General features: G+C 34.6%; 1 protein-coding gene across 5 annotated transcripts in view; it reads right to left on the bottom strand.

Moving 5' to 3' along the window:
• CNTN1 (contactin 1) overlaps positions 1-23,897 on the bottom strand; it is a 358,325-nt gene extending 334,428 nt beyond the window's left edge. For 4 of the 5 annotated variants that reach the window (XM_036867147.1, XM_036867145.1, XM_036867146.1 and 1 more), the window contains exon 1: positions 23,755-23,894. The gene's annotated coding sequence lies outside the window, so the exon portion shown is untranslated. Of the gene's footprint in view, positions 1-23,754 lie in introns of all 5 variants that reach the window. The other variant, XM_036867150.1, reaches the window with a different exon arrangement.
• Between the last annotated feature and the right edge of the window lie 226 nt (positions 23,898-24,123).

Genomic DNA, 24,123 nt, shown 5'->3' with positions numbered 1-24,123 from the left:
AAATGATTAAGAGAGAAGTTCTACTACTTTCTGAAACCTTTTATATCACTAGACTTTTTCTAAACTAGTACTACTTTTCTCTTATGTTGTAAAATTAACATTATATACATTATATATAAAACATAGTTTTATATTATGCATATATATATATACATATACATAGAATATATACATATATCTGTATGTGTGTGAATATCTGCCAACTGGTAGACTTTCAGTAACTATTTGTTGACTATGTGTTTGAAGGTGGTGTTCCTGTCATACACCTCAATAAACTACAAGCTGCTGGAGTGCAAGGACAACGTCTAACAGACCTAGAATCCCTTTTCCAAAGTCCATGGGGCCATATATGTTTTGGATTAAAATATGTTTGGAGTTTTTGGAATTCTAGAAGTGTATATATCTGTTTGGAGTAGCAACATGTAATCAAAGACATCAATATTTCTTTAGCAAAAATTGGGTATATTCACTCCAGATAGAATAAATAAGATAGAAGTGGCCTCAAATCAGTTCAGAACATGTTTTGCTACCAAATGAGTTCAGGTAAAAATCAGGTTTTATCACCAAATGAATCGCAATGCTGAATGTTTAGAGCTTTTTTTGAATTCCAGAATTATAAGAAAGGAAATGTTGACCTGTACTTCTCTTGTATCCTGAGTAGCCCCACAATGAGGTACTTATTAGTTGATGGAGAAGTGTGATGTTCCCCACAGTTCAAATTTACGTAACATGCTCCAATAGCAATCAGCATCCTTTGACAATAAATTACAAAGAGAGAATATATTAAGTACTAGGATTGAGTATCAAAGTCATATTGGCATTTCTCTTTATCAGTGAAAATAAGATGACGTTTTAGAGTTCTCTATATAACATAAAGAATTTTAAAACTTGGAAAAAAGATCCAGGGACTTCCCTGGTGGTACAGTGGTTAAGAGTTCGCCTGCCAATGCCGGGGACACGGGTTCGATCCCTGATCTGGGAAGATCCCACATGCCATGGAGCAACTAAGCCCGTTCACCACAACTACTGAGCCTGTGCTCCAGAGCCCTCAAGCCACAACTACTGAGCCCACGAGCTGCAACTACTGAAGCCCGCACTCCTAGAGCCCGTGCTCCACAACAAGAGAGGCCACCACAGTGAGAAGCCCATGTACCGCAACGAAGAGTAGCCCCCACTCGCTACAACTAGAGAAAGCCCGCGGGCAGCAACGAAGACCCAACACAGCCAAAAATAAAATAAATGAATTTATATAAAAAAAGAAAAGATCCAACATAAGAGAGAAAATAGGAGCTGGTCCTGAGTGATTTTATGGCCATCACCCATTTAGCTTATTCTGTTGACTTTTTTGGGCAGGGAATGTGATGGGAAAGGTGAAAAGTTGCGTCTGGAGATGCTCAAGGAGGACTGAGATACAAAGTATTGCATTCTTTATGTGGGCTTCATTGTCTTAAACAACTCTGATAAATGAGGACATTCTGATGAACTGTGATGCTTGGGGTTTGGAAAGAGAAGACAGAGGATCAACTTATAATGTTCTCTCAAAGGGCAAAAATGTATTTTCCTTATTTTATATTTGACACAATCACATTTGAGCTTCAGCTTAAATAATCTAACAAGATTATGTTCAAAAAATGTTGAATTACATAAAAAACTAGTTGATAATAGTTAATTTTTCAAAGGGATTTATAATAGGATTTAATTATCTGGCAACCATATTACCTTCACATTTCAAATAAAATTCAATTTTCAAAAACACATAACAGCCATACAAACTAAATGTTATTTGACTGTGTGTCATAACATTTTTTATACTGCTCTTCTCTTGCGTGTGTATACACACACAGACACACACACAAAACCTTTGTGATGGGTATCTATTACTTAGACTGAGATCTATCTATAGTGTTTAACAATGAAACATACTCTGAACTAAATCTTTAAAAGACAGTGACTAAAGCTAGAACTTAAGAGATCAAATTACTGCTAATAAGTATGTTCTTCTAAACTCACCTTTCTGAGTTTGACATTCTTTAGAGATAAATTTGAGTAAAAAATATAGAGAGTAGATTCATAAGTAGATTAGTCTAAGAAAGCCACATTGCTGAATGTCAGTGTTAGGACCAGCAAGGTATATCTTTTAACAGAATTCTACTCTTTTAACTTTAGCATGATGCTAACACTTGGTAGATACTTAATACTTACTTTGCCATCTAAGAGCCTCTGCACTTATGTAGCTAGCATATTATATACTTCCTCTGAACCATGAAAGAATATACTAAGCAAATAATAATGATTTATTTTTCTGACCTCAAAGCACAATGAGATAAGTTGAGTTCTACAATTTCCCATGAAATATAGTCAAGTTTCTGGTCCTGATTCAAAGTTGAATGCTCATTTCCTTAAAAGCCACTGCTTCCCTTCTTTCAACTGCTATATTTAGTATCTGTATTTTATACGCCAGATGATCAGGTTAAGAAGGACTGTTATTTAGAAGTTGCTTATCAAATAACTTAGAAATTATATAGCAAATTCTTGGGGTAAAAAGATTTTGTGGTGACTAAATGATTAGGCTTCTATATAAAGTTTCTCTAAATACTATACTCTGAAAATGTAACTATCCTCAATTTTAAATCAAAGTGACTATTAGTCCATCTTCCCATTGTGTTCACATATTACTGATTTATTTAGCATTCTCTATTATTATAAAAGAATATCCATAAATATGCATTATTCCATGTGATGAATCAGCAACTGTTAACTTTTCCATCTTCAGCACATTATTTCCAGCTGAATGAGCAACACTTCTGTCTTCAAGGGACAAACAACCATATAATTAACTTTAACAGTCCAATGTTTAAAAAGTTTTGAACTGTAGTAACATGCAGGTAGTCAGATAACGGTGATTTCAAATAGCATCTCTTAAAAGACGTAACACCTCATACCATCTAAGGTTAAGGGAAATAAAATTCAATGAGACTGTCTTCCTAAGGACACCTTTGGAAAATATGCTTTGATGGAAAGAAATGCCAAATTTTTATCAGATGGATAGCCAGGGCCTAGAAATACACAAGCCAGTCTGTCTGAATAAAGAGAACAGTAGAGCCTGGGAAAACTTTGAAGGATAGGTGCAAAGTCCATCAGATCTGAGTCCAAATGCCAGCCTATGATTTATGGCTCTAAATATGTAGCCTCAGGTGTCCTCAGTTTCTTCATCTGTAAAGAGGGGATAATCTCTACCTCATAGTGCCACCTAAGTACTCTATTCAATCATGCTGTTCCAGAATGCTGGGCTGGTAGAGTACTTCAGCCATTTCCCCAGAGGCCTCTTTTCTGTACTTTGGGCTCTACAGACAGGCCTGAATTCATTAAAGCCAACTCTTCCTGTTGACTGGAAAGCTCCAGTTTCCTTACCAGAGAAGGTATTGAAAGAATTTCATAACCCTCAGGACCACCTTTAACACTATTCAGCAAGTTCTTGGTTTCAAATGAGACTGTACATTGCTTTAAAAAGAGATATCCATCAGGTGGGATAAAAAACATTATAAAGGCTGAATTGTACATGAAAACAATTTTAAAAACAGAGAAAAAAATTAAACCATAATCGACTGTACTTATAAGTCAGTCAATTAAACATTTAGAATCTTTTCTTGAAAGATAAAATATACAACCAAAGAAATCCCATTTTACTTAGTATCTTTAAACCTGATTAAAGAATAATACAGACCTAAATATGTAAACCAAATATTATAAAAAGTTCATAAACACAATTACTTACAAGAGGCCCCTATTTTGCTTGAGAAATACTAAAAGAGATTCCTCCAATTCACTAGGTACACTGTGCTTACAGGAGTGATTTTATCCAGTGGTGATTGTAATGCTAAATTTCAACCTAAACCAATGCAAGAAAAACAAAGCTGTATTTTTTATATAGAGCTATGAAACTATTTTCCTTGTGAAGTTATAGTTATAATGCTCCTTCAAGGAAACAATAGAATTGACCTGAGATAGAAGAAAGAGGCATCTAGTACCCATGCAAGGAAATGAAGAAGAATGGACACTGGAGCCACCACAGCCTGGGTTCTAGTGACCAATCTCCCACTTATTAAACAACCTCTTGCCATGAGAAAGTTCTTTTATCCCTTTATTCAAGTCTATTCCTTAGATTTTAAAAAGCTCTTAATTGATAGTTATCTTGTGAGTTTATGTGAGGTTTAGGGACAATATTCATAAAATGTCTCATGTAGTTCCTGACATATGGAAAGCAGGTCTTGAGAAATGGTAGTTGGCTTCCTGTCTGGACTTCCCTCCTTAATCTTTCTCCTCTACCCATTTCCATATGTCAAGACCAGACCCAAACCAATTAAATTTGACCGTCTAAATTGTGGGGCCCAGGTATCAGTATTGTTAAATTACCCGGGTGATTTTAATATCCAGCTAAGATTGTGAGATACTCTATCATCTCGACTTTCAAAATATTAGAAATATTTGTGGGATTTTATCATTAATCTCAAGGGTACATTTACTAGTTTTCATAGCAAATTACATTCACCCTCATATTCTCTAACTACTAGACTATAAGGAGCTTGAAATTATTTGTTCATGAGAAAGCATCATGGGTATCCCACTTGCTCCCCCCCAGACTTGATTGTAATAAAAACTTGAGACCATAACAGATTTATTTCTCAAAATCAACAGGAATATCAATATTTTCTCCAACACAAGAATCATCAAATCAGGCCCTAGAAGATTACCTTTGTTATTTTTTGATAGTAAGGAAAAAATGTGTTAGTAATGTTAAATCAAGGCAAAGAATCCTGCTAATGCAGCATCATCCTATACAATAAACTAAGTTGTTTTGTTATTTCTTCCATTAGCTAATACTCTTGGTGTGGTTATCATTGTCTGAAGGTAAGTGTTACCAGTTAACAAAGAATTGGTACCAGAGGTAATTAGAGGAATACCCAAAAAGTGGTTCTTGAGAAGGCAGCATCAGCATCACCTGAGAGCTTGTTAAAATACAAATTATCAGGCCCCACTTCAGAACACTGAATCAGAAGTTTTGAGAGCATTAGTTTTAACAAACTGTTCCAGTGATACTTATTTTCATGCTGGAGAATCACAGGCTCAGAGGATATCTAAAGCAAATAAAATTCAGTTCATAATCCATGGTGTTATAGATTGTCATCTCATTCCTTTCTGCATCTATTTTTCCTTTTCCATAAAAATGCTTACAAAATAATTTTCACACAGAGGGAATTTCTTCAGTCGGCTGCAGAATGACCATGAGGACTTGATGAGGTTCTGATTTGAAAGGATCAATATTTACCTTTTTGTAAGAAACAATACACTTGCAGTCCATTTTTGAGTGGATTGAATACAGAATAAAGTTTAATATCAAAGTCATATTCTATTTCAGCAGGTCCTGAAGAAATCAGAATCCCCTGGGAGCTGGATAGTACAAAAATACAAAAGTTGCATGAACTGCAGAATGTGTAACATAATAAACACATTTTTAGCTCACTGAAATTAAGCCTTACATTTTGGTTGCTTTATGATGAATGCCTATATATGTGTTTATAAAGCAATTCATATTAGAGTTCTTGACAGTTTACATCTTACAAGGTAACCAGTTCAGAATTGAATAAATGTCTGCAGGAAAGCTAATTCAAAGTGTCATTTCTTAAAACAAACAATATATAATATTGTCCAGCAACATCTATTTCTGAGAAGACACAAGAGATGAGAGCATCCTTATAATAAAGAATTAGTAATTAGATATGCCACTGTATCTTTTCACTTTCTAATAAAGATGGATAACATAGCACCATTAATGATCAACATTTTAATCGTGCCTGAAATGGACAGAGGGGGGGTGTTTATAATTCAGTAATATGTGATCTTCTGAGTAAAATTTTACAATTGCTACTTCCCAACCTATTAATTCCAGAAATCCCCCATACTAAGAGTCTGTGAAGTCTGTTCCATTTTTTCACGAATTGCCCAAACTGCGAAAACTTCCTGGGTTTGCTAATGGTTAAAATGAATATCTAGTTCTTGAAATGCTGAAAATCTTTAGTGTGCCTATCAGTGGAAAATTTTCAAACAGACAAGATGCTTAAGTCAACTCTCAGTTATCCTCATAATTAGAGAAGACCTATTATATGGATAATCCAAGAAAAAACTAACAATTTTAAACTTTTATATTGACTTTAGACTACATACTTATATTCATATGTGGTTAAGCCTGAATTTTTTTTAGTTAGTACCCCAACGTCTAACAACAGAATAGAATGAGGTCATAATTAATCATCCCATCTCTTACCACTTCAAGGAGAAAGAAATTCAGAAGAATCCCAATTACTACCCAGTGAGGTCATTTGAACTCATCTTGTTTCTCTTAGCAGGGAGAAATAGAGCAGAGTGTAATCTGAAAATATCAGGAAAAAACAGTATGATTCTGCCATTTAATAATAGATTAAACCAAAGTACTAAATGTGGAAAAGACATATACATTTACTTCCCAACGGTTCTTAAGGTAACAGAACACAAGGGTTTTTGGTTGGACGTTTTATTTACTTTTTCACTTATTTTACTACGTACATAGAGAATTCCTCGGTATTCTCCCTGAATAATGACTATCTTCTCTGCCTTCATGATACTCTTTTTTTAATGTGATAGAACCTTAAAAGCATAACGTCTTCAGCATGACCTCCCCAGCGCTTCTATTATCAAATGCTTCTTTTGTGAGAAACTACACTGAACAATTTACATCTGTTAGGCCATTTCATAAGTAGAAAAACTTACCTAAAATATGTCAAATAATCCAGAAATTGTTAGCATAAAGAAATAGAAATCACAGAGTGACTCTATTCTACTTTTCACATACTTTATTTAGTCTCATATAAACAAGTATGATGAAGACCTTGATAACTAAGCTCCTTGAGATTGCAGCTTTGATTTTGGCTAACTTTATTTACATTTACTTAATAACATAAATAAGTCAATTCCTATAATTATTTCAATGAATTATATAAATCTATGATTTGAGAGAGAGAAATATCTCTCTAGGTGATATGATACTTCAATGATATTTTTGAGAGAGCAGTAAAAGAAAAAGCAATAATAGGGGTTAAAAATAAAGTACTCAGTTCATTTAAAATACTCAGTTCAACTTTTCAATGAAATGTACTTGGTGTTGAAATGAACACAAAAGAGGCTGACCACAAGTCTTTCTGTTCAAGACACAACTAAAGAAACTGGAATATGAAACTATTAAATAATATATACAAGTTATATGTTAGTAATATTTCACTTGCATAATTTTACTTGAAAATTTCTGTGGGGTCGATACTATTTATATATAGTGTAAAAGCTTCCTTATGATTAAGATCATGACTTGCAAGTAATTTGCAATAAATCTTAGTTGATCTGATTAGAAAAAAAATACTATAGGGGTTTAAGAAATTAACCACTGTCATTAGAAATAGTTTGAGAATCTCTTAAAGCCTTAAGCTTTAAATGAAGTGCATCTGAGAAAGAGAGAATCTGGATATATGTGGAGACAGCTACCATTATTTACAATAAATAATATGAACAAAGACACAGAAGCAGTAATGTGGGTGGTTTGTGTGGAGGATAGCAAGAAAGTTTTTTCTTGAGGGAACAGAGATAGTTATTGTTGAATAGGTAATATGCGTATGCAGTACAACACCTTGAAAAGATCACTGGAGAGTCTGGTCCTTAAATTTAAATTTTAAACAAGCAGCCCATAAAATTTTATAAGTAGGTCCACACTATGGGGTCAGACAGATTTGCATTTGATCTGTTTCGCTCCCTTACTAGCTATTGATCTTATTTTATTTAATTGGACTTCATGTCCATCAAAGTAGGGATAATAATTTACAACCCATGGAGTTGTTGCAACAAGTCAGATAATGCATTTAAAGGCATAAAGCAAAAATGCTATAAATCATAACCTCTATACTAATTTTTGTAACGTTGGTGGTACATAGCTGTTTTAGTTTTATCCCCCCTGTGGTTGAGTATGAAATGTATTGTGGAGCAGAAGCACTGTGTTCAGGAAATGGAGTTTGGTGTGATTGTGAAACCACCAAGTGAAGATGTCCAATGCATTTTTGACAAGATGGGTCTGATGTATAGGTCAAATTGAAGCTAATTATTTAGAAGTTATCAGCATATAGATAGCAATCAGAACCATCACTGGGAATAGGATCTCACAGTAAGGGTATTCAAACTGAGGTAATGGGTTTAGGGCAGAAGCCTCTGGAAGAAAAGATTACAAAAGGCTACAAAGGTTTATGAGACTTAAAAGAAAAACCAGAAAATGGTTTCATGAAATCTCAAGGAATTGAATTATATCAATCAGCTATTGCCCAATAACGCTGCAAAACAAACATCCCAAATTTACAATATTTTTTTTTCTTGCACATGGGTCCACAGTTTGACTAGGTCAATCATGCTTTAGGCTGTACAGTAACTGGGTCTGGCTCCAAGCTTTGTATTGCCCTCGTGCCTGCTCATATGTTTCCACTTTCACCTTGGATCAGCAGATTCCCAGCATATGTGCTTCTCAATGCAGATGACTGAGTGTAAGAACCATGCCAAACTCAGATTCATAATCTTTGCTTAGTACACATCTACTACTATTACATTGGGCAAAGCTAGACGTATGACTGAACACATCAATTGGTACAGCTGTATGCTGTATTAACAGTGGGTATGGAAGAGAAATGACGATTTGCTTAACAATAAATCCAAACTATGAAAAGACCTTTCCAAGAAGGAAAATTCAACAGTGTTAAATTTTCTCCTGAAAGGTCAAGTAGGTGATATTTGAAAGGTACCCACAGAATTTAGGAACTAAGGGGTGTTTTGGAGACCTTGTAAAGTACAGTTTTACTAAAATGTCTGGCATAAGAACCAGGTTTCAAAGGTTAGAGAGAGAATTGAAGGCAAAATATGGTAAAGCAAACATAGATAAATGTTCAAAGAAACTTGGCTGTGAAAGAGAAAAGGGAAAAGACTGCAGTAGCTTGTGGGAGGCAAGAGTTGGAGGATGATTTGTTTGTTTAATTTTGTCTGCATTGTTTCTCAAATGAAAGAGAATTAGGCATGCCTAAATGCTGGCATCAGGAAGCCAGTAGAAAGATCAAAGTTGAAGATCCAAGAAAGAGGTGGTAATGAATATAGTGAGGACGCTAAAAAGATAGGAGGGTGTAATCCAGAACCCAGGAAGAGAAAAAAAATTTATGAAGAAGTTGGCTTTCGTCTTCCATTACAATGAATCAGACGAATGGAAGGAGAATGTTGCTATAGCTGAGGTCATATTTAGAAACTGTAGACTAGTAATTCTGGAAGAGACAAGAAAACATGAAATTTTAAAAAGAACCTAGAAAAGTTAGTAGAAAAACAACTGAAAAGTTTGAAGGCAGGGGAATATTAGGGAGTTAAGAAAGAAAGATTGGCATTTCTGGGGAGGAAGCATATGAACATAAGAGCAAATTTTCTCTCATGTTGTAGAAAATTGAGATCCAGAAAAAAAGTAGAGGAACTGGAATTAAGAAAGAGGAGAGATCCCTCCTCCTGCAAAGGCTTAAGGATAGCAGTAGAGATGAAGACATGCTGAGTGAAGCAACATTTAATTAATTAAGGCATTCCACTTCACAATGATATTTTTAGTAACATAAATATTAATGTCATCTTCCAGAATGTGTTACAGAAGGGTTGTGGAGGAAGGCTGGATTTAAAACTCAAAAACAGAAGTAACTAGGTTATGTGTGAATTACACTAAGAAATCTAAAAAGATAAATAAAATAAAAAAATTGCTGAGTCCAGCAAGATTGTCTCCTTACCCTACATATTAGCAAGAATCCAAATTCCTTTGTTCTGCAGTATTCTTCTTAAAAATAGAAGGCAATATGAATAAACATGATTTGTGGTAACGTTTGTAACACAGTTTCTCAGTTGGTTCTAAAGAAATATTTCAATTTACTAGCAGTTATTACATTCACATCTACCACCTCAGATCAGACAGTATGCAGTGGAACATTTTAAGCATATTGTCAGAAACCAATAGGTATTGAAAAATGTGAACAGAACATTTTAATGATACAACTTTGATTTCCAAAAATAAAAGTATAGCAATGAGTAATATACCATGTTTTCTCTCAAACATAAAATCAAATAAATGGAAGAAAATGTAACTTCAAATTAGACTGAAAATTCTAGTACATAATACAATTTACACTGGAGAAAAGTACCCAGGATTAAAAAGCCACTGGAGGACATAATATAAAATAATGCATCCATTTTATTGATATGCATGTAAGAATTAGAACAAGTGATCTTTGCTCTTTGCTCTGAGTTTGTAAATAAAATATTCATTTTTCTCAACCATCCTGAGAACTAGATATGCTACAAAAATCTAATTTTAATATTCTTAGCAATCCAGTAAACTGCAAAGATCACCCAGGAAGCTAAAGACTCCAAAATATTGTTCTCTCTTCACATTTCCCTGTTCCTTCACCAACAAAACACCTTTTGGGAGTACTACTGGACAACATTTTTAGTGATTTAGTCATATTACAAATGGCTATTTTATATGCCCCTATAACAAATACAATTGTATGCAAAGAGTAAACCATGTGTGTTTATAAAATAAGCATGGTGGTATTCTCAGCCATGGCTGGAAATGACATCCAAAGTCCAATGAACTTCTATGAACTTCCATGCACTTCTATGGCTTTTAAAAAGATATGTAACAGATTGCCAACAAAAACATGAAAGAATGTTCAACATCACTAATCATTAGAGAAATGCAAATCAAAACTACAATGAGGTATCACCTCACATCAGTCAGAATGGCCATCATCAAAAAATCTACAAACAATAAATGCTGGAGAGGGTGTGGAGAAAAGGGAACCCTCCTGCACTGTTGGTGGGAAGGTAAATTGATACAGCCACTATGGAGAACAGTATGGAGGTCCCTTAAAAAACTAAAAATAGAACTACCATATGATGCAGCAATCCTACTACTGGGCATATACCCTGAGAAAACCATAATTCAAAAAGAAGAGTCATGTACCACAATGTTCATTGCAGCTCTATTTACAATAGCCAGGACATGGAAGCAACCTAAGGGTCCATCAACAGATGAATGGATAAAGAAGATGTGGCACATATATACAATGGAATATTACTCAGCCATAAAAAGAAACGAAATTGAGTTATTTGTAGTGAGGTGGATGGACCTAGAGTTTGTCATACAGAGTGAAGTAAGTCAGAAAGAGAAAAACAAATACCGTATGCTAACACATATATATTGAACCTAAAAAAAAAAAAAAAAAAGTTTCTGAAGAACCTAGGGGCAGGGCAGGGATAAAGATGCAGACATAGAGAATGGACTTGAGGACAGGGGGAGGGGGATGCGTAAGCTGGGACGAAGTGAGAGAGTGGCATGGACATATATACACTACCAAATGTAAAACAGATAGCTAGTGGGAAGCAGCCATACAGCACAAGGAGATCAGCTCAGTGTTTTGTGACCACCTAGAGGGGTGGGTTAGGGAGGGTGGGAAGGAGACACAAGAGGGAGGAGATATGGGGATATATGTATATGTATAGCTGATTCACTTTGTTGTAAAGCAGAAACTAACACACCATTGAAAAGCGATTATACTCCAATAAAGATGTTTAAAAAATAATGATAAAAAAATTAAAAAATTAAAAGATATGTATGTCTTAGCAGAAATCTAGCTCTCAAAGAAGCTATGGGAAGATTGAGATGAAAATATATATTTAAATTTCTCTCCTTATTTACTCAAAGGAAGTTTTATAACATACTAAAAGCAAAATAAAGTCAAAATGAAATTATTAGGAGAGCTTTTTAAAAGAGATGATTTGGAGGGTACAGCTCTGCCAATATTGTAGCAATATTTCTTATCAAGAATTATATAAACATTCTGCTTCAAATCTAGTTAATTTCCTTAACATTTTTTAAATTACAAAGTCTTCTCATACCTAATATCTTTATTTTACTTCATTAAATTCTCAAAAAAACATTTTAGGATATTCAATTAAATCACTGCCTTACTTGGAACTATTGCTTCTAGGGTAAAATACAAACACTTTAAAAAAACTTTCTTGATCTACCATTTTCTCCTCTTTGCCCATATGTCTTGCTACTTTATAGTTTATAATCTATCATATACTAGATTTCTTTCAGTTATTTTAACCAGTCATACTCTCCTAAATGTCCCTGGCATACAATATTCACCTATCATGTTGAATCTCCTTGTATTAAAGCACTTATCACACAATTTGGGGTTATCTTTTCATCTATTTTCCCCACTTACCTTAGAAGCCTCTTGAAGGCAGGAAAAAGTCTGACTTATTCATTACCACAAAGCCTACCACATAGGAGATGTGTGTTTCTGTTCTCCCTCCCTCCCTCTCCGCTTCTTCCTTCCCTCCACTTACAAATACAATATATAATAAATGAAGGAAAAAAGTATTAATCACATTATTTCTTTCCATTTCTAGCAGAAGGACCTACTTTATAGATTGTTCATGGGAGACAGTCCTTTTTCATACTTGGAAACTGTTTTCCTTGAAGAACAAGTAACATTGAGAGGTGAAAGTGAAAGAGAAAAGGCCCTGCCTAACTAGTTTAATCACCTTAATCAAACCTAGTAAATAATCAGATGACAGACATACAGCAAACTTACTTTCATACCTATTTTCCTCAATTTAGTAAATGAAGCCACTCAGAGTTACAGGAGTTAAGTAGATTTCTTAAGAATACATATCTACTAAGTGCTAGAATTTAGATTTAAATCTATGTCTACTGAACAGCTAGTACTATACTCTTTCCTGCATGAGCAAACATAGCCATATATTATATTGAAAATCTATGATACTAAAATAACAAACAATGAAGGCAGGAGAGTTTTTTAGCACTTAAATTTTATAAAACCAACTTAGTGTCAAATTTAATTGAAATCTTTTACAATCCCAATAATAGACACAATATTTTTATGTATAAAAGAAAACAATCAATAGGGAAATACTAAATTCATGTTTTATGATGTCATTGGTGGATAATTGTGCTTTATTTATATATTTTTTTTAATAATAGTCTGATTTGGAAAGAAAACATCTGAAAGTATTTGAAAGATTGATAATACTCAGTACAAGGGAGGATATTCAAGAGCAAACATTCTTATTTATGTCACTAGGATTATATATTGTTATAATGTGTTTGAAGAACAATTTGGAAATACTGATAATCTGCAAAAGATATGTCTCTTTGCTAGCAATTTCACTCTAGAAATGTATTAGGGAAATATTGGAATGAATGTACAAATGTACATGTAGAATAATGTTCTTGTGGCATTCTTTTAAAAAAAATTAGAAATATCCCAAGGATCCAATAAGGGGGACATAAATAAATTCTGTTTCATGCAAAGGGATATTATGCAAATACTAAAAAGGATGTGTTAGCACTATAATGTGTGAAAATAAAAGTTGGCCAAGATAAAAAAAATGAGTGACAGAACATTACATATAGTATGATGCATTTTGATAGTAGTAGCAATATATTTAAAACTATATTCTATTCATAAAAATCTTTTAAAATATATATAAAATGTTAAGAATAGTCAGCTCTGTGGGTGGATTTAAATGAATGAAAAGGCAGTCATCATTACAAATCTTATACATATTAAAAAGATTGTATGAGACTATTTTGAAGAACAATGCCCAATATATTTGAAAATTTAGATGGGCAAATTCCTAGAAAGGTACAACTTACAAAAAAGATTAAATAATATTTAGGAAATATGAATAGACTCATAACACATAAAGTAACTGAATTTTTAATTTAAAATACTGCCACAAAAATATTTCTAGGGCCAAATGGCTTCACTAGTGGATTCTATAAGAAATTAAAATGTATCATTCACAAACTCTTACCAGAATAATCCTAAATAAAACATTGTCAACACTAATCTAGTAATATACATTAACAGGTAATAAATACATAATGAACTAGTTAAATTTTTTCTAGGTAATAAATACATAATAAACTATTAAAATTTATTCTGGGTAGGGATTCTAGTTTAACATTTGAAAATCAATCAATATAATTTGTTTCATTAACAAAGATAAGATAAAAATCATATGATCATCTGAATAAATTTAAATTTAAAATTATTAAAAATATTTAATATTTTAACAAATAGAAATAGGAGGGAACTTCCTTAACTTGATAAAATTATGCATTAAAAAATCTAATACTTAAGGATGAACTTTTGAGAAATTTTCTTATGAGATAAGAAATTATTAATATTGATACATGAGTTTTACAGGTTTTGTTTAGATGAAAACAATATAGTGTCTCGCACAAATACTATATTGAAAAATGTTTCCATGATTGTAATAAGGAAAGACTTATTAAATAAAACACAAAAAATTCTAACTATGGACTACGTTAAAGCTGAGAACATCTGTTGATTAAAGATAACATTAAGAGAATGATAAGGCAAATTATAGAGTGGGAAAAGATATTTGCAAATATTTTCTAAGGGCTCAAACTCAGAATATATAAGGAACCACTTATGAATGAATAAATAAAAGACAAATAACCAATAGTAAAATGGACAAAATCTTTGAATGACACTGCAAAACATCATATTCAAATGGCCAAAAAATATATAAAAAGGTGGTTAACTACATATTAATGAAAATAATGCAAATTAAAACCATAATTAGATATCCAGCTCCACACATTCCCAACTACTATAATAGTTTAAAAGACTATTAATACCAAGTGAAGGCAAAGCTAATGAGTAACTTGAAATCTCATACCCACAGATTGAATTAGAAATTGGCTCAACCTCTTGGGAAAATCTAGCAATTTCTACTAAACAGTAGCCATTGACTCAGCAATTTTAATCTTAGTTATATCCTAACAAAAATGTATACACATACATGTGTACAAAAGACATGTAAAAGAATGTATGTTCATAGGAAAACTATTACACAAAACTGAAAAGAGCCCAGATGTCTAACAAGTAGAAGAGATAGGTACATTTTTGGAGTATTTATACAATGGAATTCTATAAGACAACAAAAATGAACTACTATTACATTCAAAAACATGGATATATCTCACCAAAAAGGTTGAGCAAAAGAAATTTGATACAAAAAAGTCACATACTGTATGATTTTGTCTGTATGAATTTCAAAAAAGGCAAAATGATTCTATGGTCTTGAAGTCAGAATTAATGATTACCTTTGGGGAAAAGCAAGGTGGTAATAATTGGGAGTGGCTGGAAGAAGGATTTCTGGGGGCTGACAAGGTTCTTTATTTAAAACTGAGTGTTGATTTCATGGATATAAATACTTTGTTATAATTCATTGTGCTGACTCTTTTCTGTGTGCGTTTCTGTATTTCTGTTACTCTTTAATTAAAAAGGTTTAAAAAAACAATGCAACGTTTTATTGAAAATAGATGTCTTAGTTTCCAAATAACATTTTTGGGGAAAAATGAGTTAATTTTCTAGTACCAAAAGAGTTGTTATGACCTCTAAAATAATATTTGAAAGCTAAAGAAACATACAGTAAATCAATCCAGTAGGTATTTTTAAAGATTTTCAGTTAAAATATATTGTGTTTAATGTATAAAAATAATATGCAATGGGAATTTTCATCTGATATAAATTTCTATTATATTAAATAAGTTGAGCCTCAAACTGGAATATTATAAATATTATTTATAATATCTTAGCAGGCAATCTTGCCTGTTACTGATAGCAAATCTGTACTTTCAGTAACCATGACAATTAAATACGATCTGATTAGATGTCTTAGGATAGAATTACTGTTTATGGTTTGTAATGTCAGCAAGCAAAATTAGGGCAGAAAAGCATACAAAATTCTGTTACTTAGTTTAAAGTTAAAATAATGAATTTTAAAATAGCGCATTGTAATTGCTTAATTTATGTTTCGAAAACTGCCCCATGTAAATCACTGTAGTGAAAGACCATTTTGTTTATGAGATTTCCATAAATAAAACATATATAAATTTAGAATGATTTAATCTGTTGTGTTGATGTTAAGTTCATGTGAGAGTCTAAGGATAGATGGTCACCTGAAATGCAGGAAATTTAAACTGTGACTAACAAAATACTAAAACTAGATATCATGGAGAGCAGAATAACACACTGATTAATAATCTTGGTTTAAGAGTTAGTTAACCTGCATGTGAATTCTATCTTCTCTAATCATTAGCTTTTTAATATATCTATTTTTTCTCATCTGTAAAATGGTAAAAATAATAAATAAAATCCATTTCACTGGGTTTGGTTAAGTTATGAGATATCATGTGCAACACATTTAAAACAATGCCCAACACAGAGTGAGCACTCAATAAATGGTTGTTGTTAATAACTGAAGTGCAGTTATAGAGAAGACATTATCTGCACAACCAAATAAAAAAAATCAGTCAATACTTCTGTTTTTTTTCATTTTTAAACTAGGCTAGATCAGTGCTCTAGGTAAGTACCCATCTATTTTTCATAAAAATGTTTTCAACTCTTGTAATATTTCTGAAAAACATATTTGACTCATCTGATTCTCCAAGATTGTAGAGAATATATGCTAAGAGCCAAACTGAAAAGCTGGATATTTTCTACTTAATTAAGAATATCTAGAAAAAGCATTTTAATATTCTAGTAAAAAAAATAAGGGAAAGGACATTGTACTTGTCGCCAAAAATAAAAATAAATACACTCTGAAGTTTTATATATATGTAAACAAATATATATAAATATACATAATCAATCAATTAAACAAATACAAGATTTTACAATATGTTGAAATCAAAAATCACTGTCAGTGCGTTACTTCTCAGCTATTAAAAACCAAAGTGACAACTATACATAGGTATTAGTGCAGTAAATTTTTACTGGATTGTTCTGGACTCTCAGTGGATTATTTATATCTTTCAATACCAATGTCTTTGACCTGGACAGAATGGTGGACTGCACCTCTCTGTGAGATGTTTTGGCTGAGCATAATAGACCAAACATGCAAGTATGAGTAAGATTACCTTATATCTTGTCCAGATTTGCCACTAATGTGATCTTAGGCAAATTACTCATTTCTCTGAGCTTGTTTCTTTATCTGTAAGAATGGATAACCACATCTTTCAATCTAACTTTCAGAATTGTTGCAAAGGATCCAACAAGGTTATACATGTAACCATGTTTTATAAACTTCCAGAGACCACACCAATGGAAGATTTTTATTAAATGAAGAGAAAAGGGATTAATTTCACCAATATTTAGTTCAAACACAGCTAAGCTTATATATCTACATTATCCATGTAACTATATATTTCTTCCTCCTTCTAAAATGGAGAATTATTTAAAAGAGTTACCTACATATTTAGCATTTGGGAATTATTCAATGTCTTAGACATCTCTTATCTTGACAAATTGCTTATTAAAAGACTCTGTTTTACCTATCTTGCTGTATAAATCAACAAAACCAGGAAGTTAATCCTTGACAAATTAAGAAGATTGACATAGCTTCTAGTTTTATTTCTTGGTTTCCAAGGTAGAGATATAAATTCTTAACTTGTTGAAATCTTAAAAAGGTGTTTAATCTTAACCTTCTTTAATTCATTTCTTCAGAAAATATATGTCAAGGTCTTCATTGGGCACAAAGAGGAATACGGCATTGTCTCTGTCTTCAAGGGCTTACAAAAAACTCAGCCTGGAAGTTCAGAGAAGTCCTCCTTAAGATGGTGGCAGCTGACCTGAGCCTTGAAGAGGTTAGGCAGATAAACTACAGGGCAGACAAGGGAACAGGTGATGTCTGGCAGAAAATAGAATATGGAGCGGAAGTGGAGTTTGGGAAAAGAGAGAAAAATATATGATGAATAAGGGGAAATGTGAACAGTTTAATGTGATTGGCATTGTGGGAGATTGGAGATAAAAGAGACTGGAATAATTAGGAAATGAATTTAGAGAAGTAAACAAGGACCATTTAGTAAAGGACTTTAAGTACAACCTAAAGGACTTCCGGCATCTTGTTGTTAAAAAGAGAAAGAGAGAGAGAGCTCTATCAAAAATTTTTCAGCAGAGGAGGCACCTGTTGAGATTGGTTTCAGAAAGGCAATTGATTATAGTGTGGAGAATGTTCTTGAGAAGACTACAGAGAGGGGGACTGAAGTAGGGGCTCTGAACTCTGAATATCCTCAGAATATCCTCATTTCCTACACAGGAAACAAAGGCTTAAAGAAATTAAGTAACTTGCCCCAAGTCACACAGTTTGTAAGTGGCTGAGCTAGGTTTTGTGCAAAGCTCTGCATAACTCTAAAACGTGTGCTCTTAGGACCATAGAAACTGCCTCTCATGAAGAGAGATGAATGTGAAAAACCCTAAGCATTTAGAGAATAGCAACAAATAAAACAGTGCAGGAAAAGTGACGACACAGTCAGTCTATATCATCAAAATCAAGTACAGGGGTGAACAATTATCCAGTGAATTAAGGACCATCTGGATAATCCTGGCAAAAGCAGATTTAGTGCCTGAGTCATTCAGATAATTGTGCAAACAGTGTGCCCTGCTCTGGCGGAGTAACCTGGTCTTTAATATCTTCCAAAGTACATTTTTCCCTGTGGCACTTTTAAAATGGACAACAGTAGCTCAGAAAGAATAAAGGTACTATTCACTTCATGGGAAAGTCACATAAATAATAATGGGATCTCAATAGACTGTGAGTGTATTTATGTCCCCAGGAGCCATTTCACACAGAGATACATGATATACATAAGCCAAATACTACTTCAAAGAAGAAAAGAAGTTCAGCAAAAGCACCCTCAAACGTGTGCTTTTATGTTCAATTCTTTGTCAGGTAGCAGAAAGTTTTCTGAGCATTAAAGAAATGAAAGCTATTACTGCAAATAGATTTATAGATTAAACTACAGTAAGGTTACAAATTTCTGTGTGTTCAACACATAAAAAATTAAAGGCAAAAAAACAGGGTGGGGAAAATTTTCACAGTTTACAACAGATTTCTAATTATATGAAGAAACTATGAATACCCCAATAAAGAAATAGTCAAATGAAATCCACAAATTAAGAAATAAAAGGGCAGATAAACAATTTGAGAAATGAAAACATTTCTCAAACTCATTCAAAATCATAGAAACACAACTCAAAGAATAACTAGATACCTAATTTCTGCTATCAAAATAGTCGCAATTGTTTTAACCACAGTACAAAGTATTAATAAGACTATTGCCAAATCAGCTTAAACTGAGTACCAATTTCTGTACAAATTTTTTTGCTGGGGCAATTTGGCTATAAGCCTTAGGAGTCTGGAAATATTTATATGTTTGATCCAGTAACATCTAAGAAGTTACTGTAAGGAAATGGTCAGAAAGGTAAAGATTAATGAATATTTATGTTCATTTCCATAAGTGTGAAAAACTGGAAACTATCTAAAAGCTCTATATAAAAATTATTTGGCAGCCATAAAAAAAACATGGTTAGTAAGAATATTAAATAAAATAAATTAATATTTATGGTATGATGTTAAGTGGGAAAAAAGTTGAATGTCAAAATGAATATTCACTCTAATTTCAAATCTGTAAATTTAAAATACCTATGCATATTCATAGAAATAAAACTATAAGGTTGATAGTGGATCTCTGTGCATGATGATGGAATTATATTTTATTTCCAATTTTTCTTGAATGATCCCATATTTCCTTATAATCATAAAAATGTTATTTAAATGTAATATTAAATGAATATACTTTCAAATACAACTTTACACAGTAAGTCATCCAGACAACCATAGTGAAATAATGCCCCATTCCTTCACCTGCTACATTTCCAAGTTCACACAACTGGTAAGTCCTGTTCTCAGGATTTGAACCCAGGTATTCTTTCTCCAAAGCCAGTGCTCTTCAAGATACAAAGTCGGGAGGGAGGGAGATGCAAGAGGGAAGAGATATGGGAACATATGTATATGTATAACTGATTTACTTTGTTATAAAGCAGAAACTAACACACCATTGTAAAGCAATTATACTCCAATAAAGATGTTAAAAAATAAACAAATAAATAAATAAGTAAATTTTTTAAAAAAGATACAAAGTAAAGCACAGTGAAAGTTTCAAAGCAGAATTGAATCAATAAGAGACATTAAAAATATATTATACCAATAATAATACCTGACAGATTAAAGCAGAGAAACTTATACACTGGTATATTTGATAACTGCACTAAGGGAGGCATGCAATGACAGATGAAACTGGTATTAAGGAAAACAGAGAAAAATACAAATTAGGTTGAGAATAGAAATGAATAAATTTATTACTGAATGGATGGTAGGCATTTGGAGGTAGAGAAAAGGAAATCTTAAAAATAAATAAATAAAACTGATCACAAATCAGAAAAGCCTAGAAAACTGCAGTATCCTTTGGTAAAAGCCAACTTAAGGGTGATGACAACTGATGGAGGGAAAGCAAAAAATGGTTGTCACTATGTACATTATCATTACTGTAGCTATTGCTACTACTAATAGCTGTTGCTTATGAGTAATTACTATGGGCCAATACCTATTTTAAATGTGTTACATGCATTATCTCACTTAATACTTGAAAAATATCCCACAAAAATCTCTGAGATAAGTGCTGTTGTAATTTCCAATTGACTTACTGACATTCACTTATCTGCCTAGTGATATATGAATATTAACACATCTAGGCTTCCTTCTAATACCTGTGCTCTTAGCCACCAGGATAATATTTTGGAATGACTCATGGAAGAGAGAATAGAAATGGAAATGCAAAGGAAAGTTTTATTTCTAATAAAATTGTCATCCATTTGGGGGATTCATTTGAAAGCTAGGAGCAGGAAGAAGACATAAGAGGGGCACAAAGACAGGGTTATAAAAAGTAAGAGAATAATTATGACATCAGATCATTGTGGTACAAAGAAGTAAAATTTCAAGGAGGAAATGGACAATACAGCAGAAATGGCAGATCAAAAGGGCAGAAAAATGAACGTACCAATAAAAAGAAAATGAATACTGGACTTGAAGAAGAACTTACTGATGACTTAGAGAGGATTGGTTCTTGATATGACATAGATCATGGCCAATTTATCTGTAGAAATGGATGGACCCTGTCGATCACTTTTTTTAAAATAAGGTACATGGCATGGCATGCTTCGTGTAGAGAAATATGGATTGTCTATCTTTCAACTTGGTCTCAAGGGGAAGAAGATATGAGAGTATATATAGAATAACCTGTACACAGTCATAACCTCTACTAGGAAATAGAATCATTCTGTGGAAGGATATAGAAATGCCTTATGTCATTCATTCCTGCTCATGGAGAAGACAATGGAGCCAAAGGAAGTTTCCAAAAGTAGTTCTCAACACATAGCCTTCTATCAATAAATGGATTACCCAAAATCATTGCTGCATCCATCCAAACAATTCCTTATGATGATACTTCCTCAGTAAGAATATTTGAGCCTACTTAGAACTGTAGGCTATACAAAATGTAGGTCATGGTCTTTTTCTGCAAAGTACTAACTGCCTAATTAGAAGACAAATCAGACATACAAATAATGGTCAAGCAACAAAACAGACAGTGTCTGAATAACTGAATAACCTTGGTCTATACTGTATCAATATTGATCAAATATTGTTACCAGGACCAAAAACCATGGGAAACTGAAGAATTCTATTTGATGGTAAACTGCTATGCAATTAATTCACAGTAGGTTGTTGGAATATTAGAGTTGAAATAGTGGACTTTCAGAAGATTTTAAACAAATTACTTATGTCCTCTAAATCTTAGTTTTCTCATCTAAGAAAATAAAGGTTTTCATCAAGATTAACTAATTCCAGGCAATGGGAAAAATAAATGCACATACATCTATAAAAGAAGGTCCATGTCGTGCAAATAGATATGATATAAAACAGCAGCACAAGTTTAAATATCAGGTCCACAAGTAAAATTTGTACAAAGAAATATAACAAAATTACCCTCCAAGATTCCAAAGGTCCCTTAGTTCTATATCCTATAAAGTGGGTGGATCTGGGATTTTCCCCCAGATCCCCTAATGCTGCCAGCTGTGATTTACTACCCAAATAAATTTACCACCAAACAACCAAGGTACAGGCATAGGGAAACCATTATGCTCTGATGAATTTAATAAAATATCCCACATATGACTCATATTTATTTGATATATGTGCTACATTTCAGGCTGATAAGGCTCATGTGTACACTGTGAAGCTGAAAAATGCAGGGAAATAGATGAAGATCAAATAGCACTCTAAGAATGTATTCAAAATAATATTTGGAAATATTGATCTTCATGTGCAATACAGAAACATTATTTCAATGCAAGGTTTCCTCAGTCTGAGTGCATCTTCTCAGGCTTTTCCCCTAATGGAGAATTTGATTCCCTCTTTCCCCTCCCACTCAGTGCTTCCAGATTGCTTCAGAAGACCAAGGCAGCCTGCTCAGCAGCAGGCAAACAGGGCTGGGTGAGCAGGAGCTATATATAGCTCCACCTTGGAGATATGCACACACAAGTACGTGTACAAATGCCCATGCTGGATGTGGCATGAATAAATGAGAAAAGGTTGCAACTTCTCCCCTCACCCTCCTTCCCATCACCCGAATGTTTCAGCAATTGTCAAAGCAGGGTGTCATCAGTCGCTGAGAGTGATGCAGCGTCTAATTTCTCTGCAGTTCTTCTGCTTACTGCTTCCAGCAGTCTGACTCCGGCAGGAAACGGCACTGGGCCAACACCTACTACCCAGATGCGGTCACCCAAGGAGGCTGCCTTGCAGCCCCTGGGAGCCCATTCCGGCACGATTACTTGACTCTCCGCAACTCCCCCAGGATAAACCCATCTTTTAGGAACTAGGCGAGAAGGTGGTTTCCGACAAACAGCGTCAGGCTAGGAGAGAAGAAGCCAAGCCTTCCTGGCCTCTCCCCTCCTCAGTCTGTCGCAGACAGGGGAGAAGGGCTGATGTCTTCTCAGTGGAGACGTAATTAACTGGAAAATGCCCTGCGAGTTGCAGGCTTTTTTCCCAACCCCCCACTCCCGAAAGGAGCCGGTTCTTAACAGGGGCCAGGGAACATACAAGTCCTTCTTCCCCTCAGCGCAATCATTCCCAGTTTTTCAGGGTTGTACTAGTCTAGAGGCAAGGGAGGAGAGGGGAAACGAGTGGGTGCGGACAGGCGTGGGGAGAAGCAGATGCTCTTCTCTTCTCGATTTAGGAAGACCTGCAGGTTCCCTGCTGCTGACAGGTCTGCTCTCCCAGACCCTCCCCTGCCAGGTCGACTTGGCATCCCTTGGGCGAGTCGCCGGCGGTGGCGGCCGCAGCCTCCGAGAGGAAAGTTGACGAGACGGAGAGGGGGCTCGGTCCCCTCTCCCACAGTACTGCCGCCCTGCCCCGCCCGTCACCCCGGGCTCCGGCATCCCGTAACCCTCCTTCCCAGCACCACACACCCTCCACCCAGTCTTTCCTGCCGTCCTTCTCGACGAGAGCTGCGGCGACTACAGGAGATCTGGGGGTGACGAGGGCGGGGCGGGGCTGGGGGAAGGGGAAGGGGAAGGGAGGCAACAGCAGCAGGAAAACACGCATTCTTTATTCTGTCTGCAAAGAAGGGCAAGTCCTGCCTCCTACCTGTTCCCTGCTCCTGCTCGCCTTGGCGCGGCACAGCTGGACCATAACCTACAGGTTTCCCACTTCCGCCACAGACACCTGGGAGAGCATCTCCCCACCCGGCGCCCCTCCTCGCCTCGGCCGAGCCCACCCCAGCTACTTGACAGCAGAAGCCCGGCCTTTTAGAGCGCTTATTGGGGCGGCGAGGGAACTGGGGCGGGCGCCGGAGGGAAAACCGAGGCTCTGATTGGACAGGCGGAATGTCACTCTCACGCTAGGAGCAGGGCTCGCTGCGGACCCGGGTAGCTGCTAAACCCAACCGCAAAGGGTCTCTGCAGTCCCTGGAACCAAACCCTGCTGCTACTGGATCAATGACCCCTAAGAGGAAGG

Source organism: Balaenoptera musculus, chromosome 10 (assembly GCF_009873245.2).
Source record: "Balaenoptera musculus isolate JJ_BM4_2016_0621 chromosome 10, mBalMus1.pri.v3, whole genome shotgun sequence".
In the NCBI taxonomy this organism is placed as follows: domain Eukaryota; kingdom Metazoa; phylum Chordata; class Mammalia; order Artiodactyla; family Balaenopteridae; genus Balaenoptera; species Balaenoptera musculus.
The sequence above is the reverse complement of the archived record's forward strand: the minus strand, read 5'-3'. Positions and strand labels throughout refer to the sequence as shown.